The sequence below is a fragment of the Mesoplodon mirus genome, assembly GCF_964341445.2.
Source record: "Mesoplodon mirus genome assembly, chromosome: 11".
In the NCBI taxonomy this organism is placed as follows: Eukaryota; Metazoa; Chordata; class Mammalia; order Artiodactyla; family Ziphiidae; genus Mesoplodon; species Mesoplodon mirus.
This window is the reverse complement of record NC_138987.1, coordinates 85425431-85431430: the sequence shown is the minus strand read 5'-3', so window position 1 is coordinate 85431430 and position 6000 is coordinate 85425431.

The window sequence follows — 6000 nt, the reverse complement described above, 5'->3', positions numbered from 1 at the left end:
GAAAAAGATATGCCATGAAAATAGTAATCATCAGGAATCTTGTGAGTCTTTATTAATGTCAGACAGAGTAGACTTCAAAACAAGGTTTATGACCAGGAGTAAAGAAAAATATTTTATTTATATATTTATCTTGATATTTATTTAGAGCATAATATTTATATTGTTAAAAATGTTAATACAGGTATTCCCCACTTTTCAAAAATTTGCTTTACACCATTTTGTTTCTATGAAAGACATATATTAGTACCTGTTTTCGCTAATGGAAGGAATTCTGAAGAGAATTTTTGCTTTTACAAATAAAAAAAGGCAAAAACTAAAAATAACATTCAGCTTTTGTCTTTTTTTTTTAACATCTTTATTGGAGTAAAATTGCTTTACAGTGTTGTGTTAGTTTCTGCTGTATAACAAAGTGAGTCAGCTACATGCATACATATATCCCCATATCCCCTGCCTCTTGTGTCTCCCTCCCACCCTCCTTATCTCACCCCTCTAGGTGGTTGCAAAGTACACAGCTGATCTCCCTGTGCCATGCAGCTGTTTCCGTTTGTTTTGCAGTGAACCGTTATAGAGGCTGCCCACACCCTGGGCACTGACAGTGGCACCTCCAAGATCCTTCTCCAGGAACTACACTCAACATCTCAGCATCAAGCTGCCATAGCTTTGAACTATGTCTGTGAGCATCTAAGCTTTATCTCAATTTATTTTGTGCATCTGTTTTCAAGATGTGTCCTAAGGGAATTGCTTCTTCACTTCATGCCATTTCTGGTTACAAAAGGTTTCGTAAGAATGCTCTGCTTTTGGATAGCAGGGAAAACCTGTAATAAAGGGCCAATTCATTAAGAAAATATAACAGTCTTAAAAACTATTTCCCAAGCAATCAGCCACCGAGGTGATCAATTAGGACAATGGACCAACTTGAAAGTAGCAAGCAAGCCTTTATTCACTTATTGTATCATCACAAACAAGAGGCAAAAACAAGTGCCAGTTCCTAAGTGTTTCATTTTTCCCCATGGGATGGCACTGGACGAGAGTCAGATGGATGCAGTGCAGATGGGGGAGTCATCTCACTACCTAGGAGCCCTAAACAAAAGGCTTCTGCCTCTTTATGTACCTATGGGCCAGGAGGAGGGAGAGAGACAAGGGCTAGGAGCAGAAAGGCACTGAGTTAAAGTGGAGAAAAGCGCCTTAACCCAGACCCCTGATTAGGATATGTACTGGGCTAGGAATGCAGACATGCATCTGAGAATGGTTGTCCCAGGAGGTCCTGAACCCCTGACTGCAATTCACCCCAGAAAATCAATGCATCAGCTCTGTACAAACCTGGTGTGGCCGGGACAGCTTTCTCCCCACGAGGTCTGCCGGGCAAAGCCTTGGAATGACCTGTGGTCAGGGCATGAAGGATCAGACAGTCGTCTGACCTGGAGTCAGACTCCTCAGTGTATGTAGTTTACAAGAGAATTGCAAAGTACGTAAAGCTAAAATGCACAGAACTGAAAAAGGAATGGGCATACACTTGGGAGACTTTAACATTTCTTTTTTCTGTAATTGAAAGAGCAAGCCAAAAAAACTGTCAGTAAGGATACACTTGACCTAGTAAATATTTTTAGCACACTCCTGCCAACAACTGTGCTCATGGAAGCTGGGCCATAAAACAAGGCTCAATAAATTTCAAAAAATTTAAATCATACATAGAAGATTTTCTGATCATGACAGAATTAAGTCAGAAAGAGATACCAAAAAGATACTAGTAAACACTACTCATATTTGGAAATTAAAATATACACTTCTAAAAACCCATGGGTTAAAGAAGAATCACAAGGGAATTAGAAACTATTTTGAATTAAACAGTAATACAAGCACTATATATCACAATTTGCAGGGGCCACTTCTTCCATTCCTTGGTTCCCCAGATCCAAATATTCTAAATACGATCCAAATATCTAAATATAAGAGAAACTGGTTACTGTCCAAAACATACACCATGTCTTGTAAGATGGTACCACAACTTCCTAAGATACTGTCTCTCAGATGGTCCTTAAAGTGAATCTCTGTTAGGCCCTGCCAGCTTTCTGTAAGGCAACTGCTTTTAGGTCAGTGTTTCTCAAACTTTTTACATTATCCCCCCCACCCTTATTCCAAGGAAATTAAAAAAAAATTTGCCCCTAATCATTGTAATATTTAAGATTTTTTTGCCCCTTAAAACAATCTTTTGCCTTTTGTGGAGGTAGTATCACTCCCATTGAGAATGAATGCTCTCCATGATATGGTAAAGAGCAATACTTGTTAATTCCATAGGCAAAAGCTCCTTTCTGTACTTCTTTTGCTGTAAAATGTGTCCTTGGTCAAAAGGATGTTGTGTGTTGTATATGCCAATATGGTACATAAGTCCTTCTGTAGATGGTGGTGTACATAAGTCATGGTGGTGATGGCAGAAGCATTGAGGACAGGAAAGACAAATCCAGAATAAATGTCTATTTCAGTGAGAACAAATTGCTGCATCTCCATGATGGAAAGCACTGATAACCACTCCTGACCTTTCAAGGCATTAACTGTCCTATCTCAGTCTTAACCTTTATAAGAGATCGAGGCAAAACAGTATGTTGAATAGATACCAGTTAATCTCTTTTCTCAGTTACCCCACTATTTTCTCTATAGGCTTCTACACAGAGTTGTTTTGCTAGCAGGTATGGAGGTTATGCATGGAATCAATAATCTGGCTTCCACCACTGCTGAGTGCCCAAGCAGTAATAGCATGGACCAATATAAAGATATACAGATTGCCAACAAACACATGAAAGGATGCTCAACATCCCTAATCATTAGAGAAATGCAAATCAAAACTACAGTGAGGTATCACCTCACACCAGTCAGAATGGCCATCATCAAAAAATCTACAAACAATAAATGCTGGAGAGGGTGTGGAGAAAAGGGAACCCTCTTGCACTGTTGGTGGGAATGTAAATTGATACAGCCACTACGGAGAACACTATGGAGGTTCCTCAAAAAACTAAAAATAGAACTACCATACGACCAAGCAATCCCGCTACTGAGCATATGTCCTGAGAAAACCATAATTCAAAAGGAGTCATGTACCACAATGTTCATTGCAGCTCTATTTACAATAGCCAGGACATGGAAGCAACCTAAGTGTCCATCGACAGATGAATGGATAAAGAAGATGTGGCACATATATACAATGGAATATTACTCAGCCATAAAAAGAAACAAAATTGAGCTATTTGTAGTGAGGTGGATGGACCTAGAGTCTGTCATACAGAGTGAAGTAAGTCAGAAAGAGAAAAACAAATACTGTATGCTAACACATATATATAGAATCTAAAAAAAAAAAAATGGTCCTGAAGAACCTAGGGATAGGACAGGAATAAAGACACAGACATAGAGAATGGACTTGAGGACCCAGGGAGGGGGAAGGGTAAACTGGGATGAAGTGAGAGAGTGGCACTGACATATATACACTACCAAATGTAAAACAGATAGCTAGTGGGAAGCAGCCGCACAGCACAGGGAGATCAGCTAGGTGCTTTGTGACCACCTAGAGGGGTGGGATAGGGAGGGTGGGAAGGAGACTCAAGAGGGAGGGGATATGGGGATGTGTGTATATGTATACTGATTCACTTCGCTATAAAGCAGAAACTAACACACCATTTTAAAGCAATTATACTCCAATAAAGATGTTTAAAAAAAAAAAGACTGTTTGGGGTTACTCTGAAATATATTTTGTATGAGAGACTGCCAAGTAAACTTACACTGTTATGTTCTTGATAAAAGATAATGAGTTTGAATCAGAATAAGAGGAATTGTGTTAAAAACAAACAAATAAATAAATAAAGCCATTTCCAAATAGATCAGTAATCCACCTGGTGGCGTGTTGATTACAGCTGACCGACCACATGAACTCTCATGCTCCATTCTTACTGTCCCCTTTTCCTCTAGACACAAAGGTCAGAATCTTCATCGAAGTGTATCTTGAGATCAATAAACTCTTGATTGTTTTGTAATGTAACTTTTGATTGCATTGTTTATGATGAAAAAGATCCCAAATATTGAGGTTGATTTTTTAATTCATGCCTGGAAACCATGACTCTTGTGGAGTAAAGAAATAATTTTCTCTCCATATAAAAGACGTAAAGGATTTGTTTTCCTGTACTTTCAAAATCCTAGAAACTAGTTAATATGCCACAGAATTACACGTCAAGCATAAACAGATATGGCCTCAACTTAATCCCGTGGTTTCCGGATCACTCACAATAAACTTCACAAGATTCAATTCAATCATCCTACATCTTTAGTCCTTCATACCATCAAGAACCTAACTGTATATCCAAATAATAAGTTTTCAAGCAAAAATATAGACTGTGACTCGTAATTACACTTCTTTTGGGTTTAGGAATTCTTGAGTAATTAATGCCTTTGGATTCTTAATATCTGTTTTTGAATGCTTAAACCAAAATAAAGTAGAACAGCAGGAGTCAGTAATATCTAGATTTTTTTACTTAATGATAGTTGGTGAAAACAAGTGAGATCTATTTTCCTCATGTGATCTGAGAATAGATTAGAGCAACCCACATTTATGCTGGAGCTCTGCCCTTTTCCCCCAAATGATTCAGCTAAACCTCATGAAGATTCAACATTAGGTAACAGAATGTCCTTTCCTAAAATAGCTTTAGTCCAAAAAGCTGTTATGTGAGAATGAAGTTCAGAGAATTAATAAGGAGGTCTGCACAAAGCACCTTGACCAATTTCTGGGGAGAAATGTATGGTAAAGGATGGACCAAGGTGACTTTTTCTGATATCTCTCCCTCTTGAGAAAGTGGCAGAATGGGGCCACGGGAGTTCAAGGTAAATGGGAGTTTGAAGCAATTATCTAAATAATTCAGACAAGAAGGCACACTTGGGCTTGTCAAAGTCACTGAACCTAAATATTTTGAATCCTGTTAGAAATTTATTAAAGTATCTCTAGGGCACACATACCGATTTTGACTCACTGTGTGAAGGAAAAATGTTATCCCTGGAAAAAGTAGGCTCATGTACATATACCGTGTTAAATAAATTCTCAGTTTTCTTTCTACTTTACTTTGCCCAGTAGATAGTGCCTTTCACCTGCATAACAAGTACGAATAATGTCCTTATATCCTATTCATAGCATTTATACTTCTGTATTTCTAAAATAATTTTCTAAGTAGCATGAGTTTTCACCCAGAAGAAACAAAATCAGTGTAGCTGATATGAATACAAAATAAAGGAAGAAAAGAAAAGGAAATAGAATTACCCACACGCTTCTGGGAAATAAAAAGACTTCACAAGTTATAAAAAAAAATCATTTTATTCACAGGGTACTTTTCCAAAATTTCTCCAAGTAAGGGAGGTAGAGAAATTGAGACTTACTGAACCTTCCCAGTACCAGCCATAATTACAATGAACACAGCAAAGAAAAAGACATATTTTTACAGCAAACCTCCTCCTATGACATTGCATTTAAATTCTGTGGAGAGAACAACTCAGCAGAACCAACAGAGATACTGTTTTTCTCAAGTCATACTATAAAAAGTACCAATTAAAGTTTTTTCTTACCTGCTACATATTCTATGAAACTAAAAAAAGAAGAAATGAAGAGCACAGATTTTCCCCACACCTACTGCTAGTGGAGTTTGGTTTTATTAGGAAGAAGTAATTCCAGGTACACTTCAAAAGTGATTTCAATGTTATGGTCTAATCTAACATCTTTTCCAGAATTACTGCATCTATGGACTTTTAGACTACTGTACGAGGAAGAATATTTGAATGTTTCTATTTTTTTCTTAGTCCCAGTCTCTGCAAATTTGCTCTTGAAAAACAGCTTGCATACATGTGGAATACTATATAATGTGCAATCATTGAGTTAAAGAGAAACTTTCTTTTTCAAAGCTTTTCAGACTAACTCTGCTGTATGGTTAACTGGAGTTCTAATCATGTTCCAGACTTTTAAAAATGTAGGCAAGT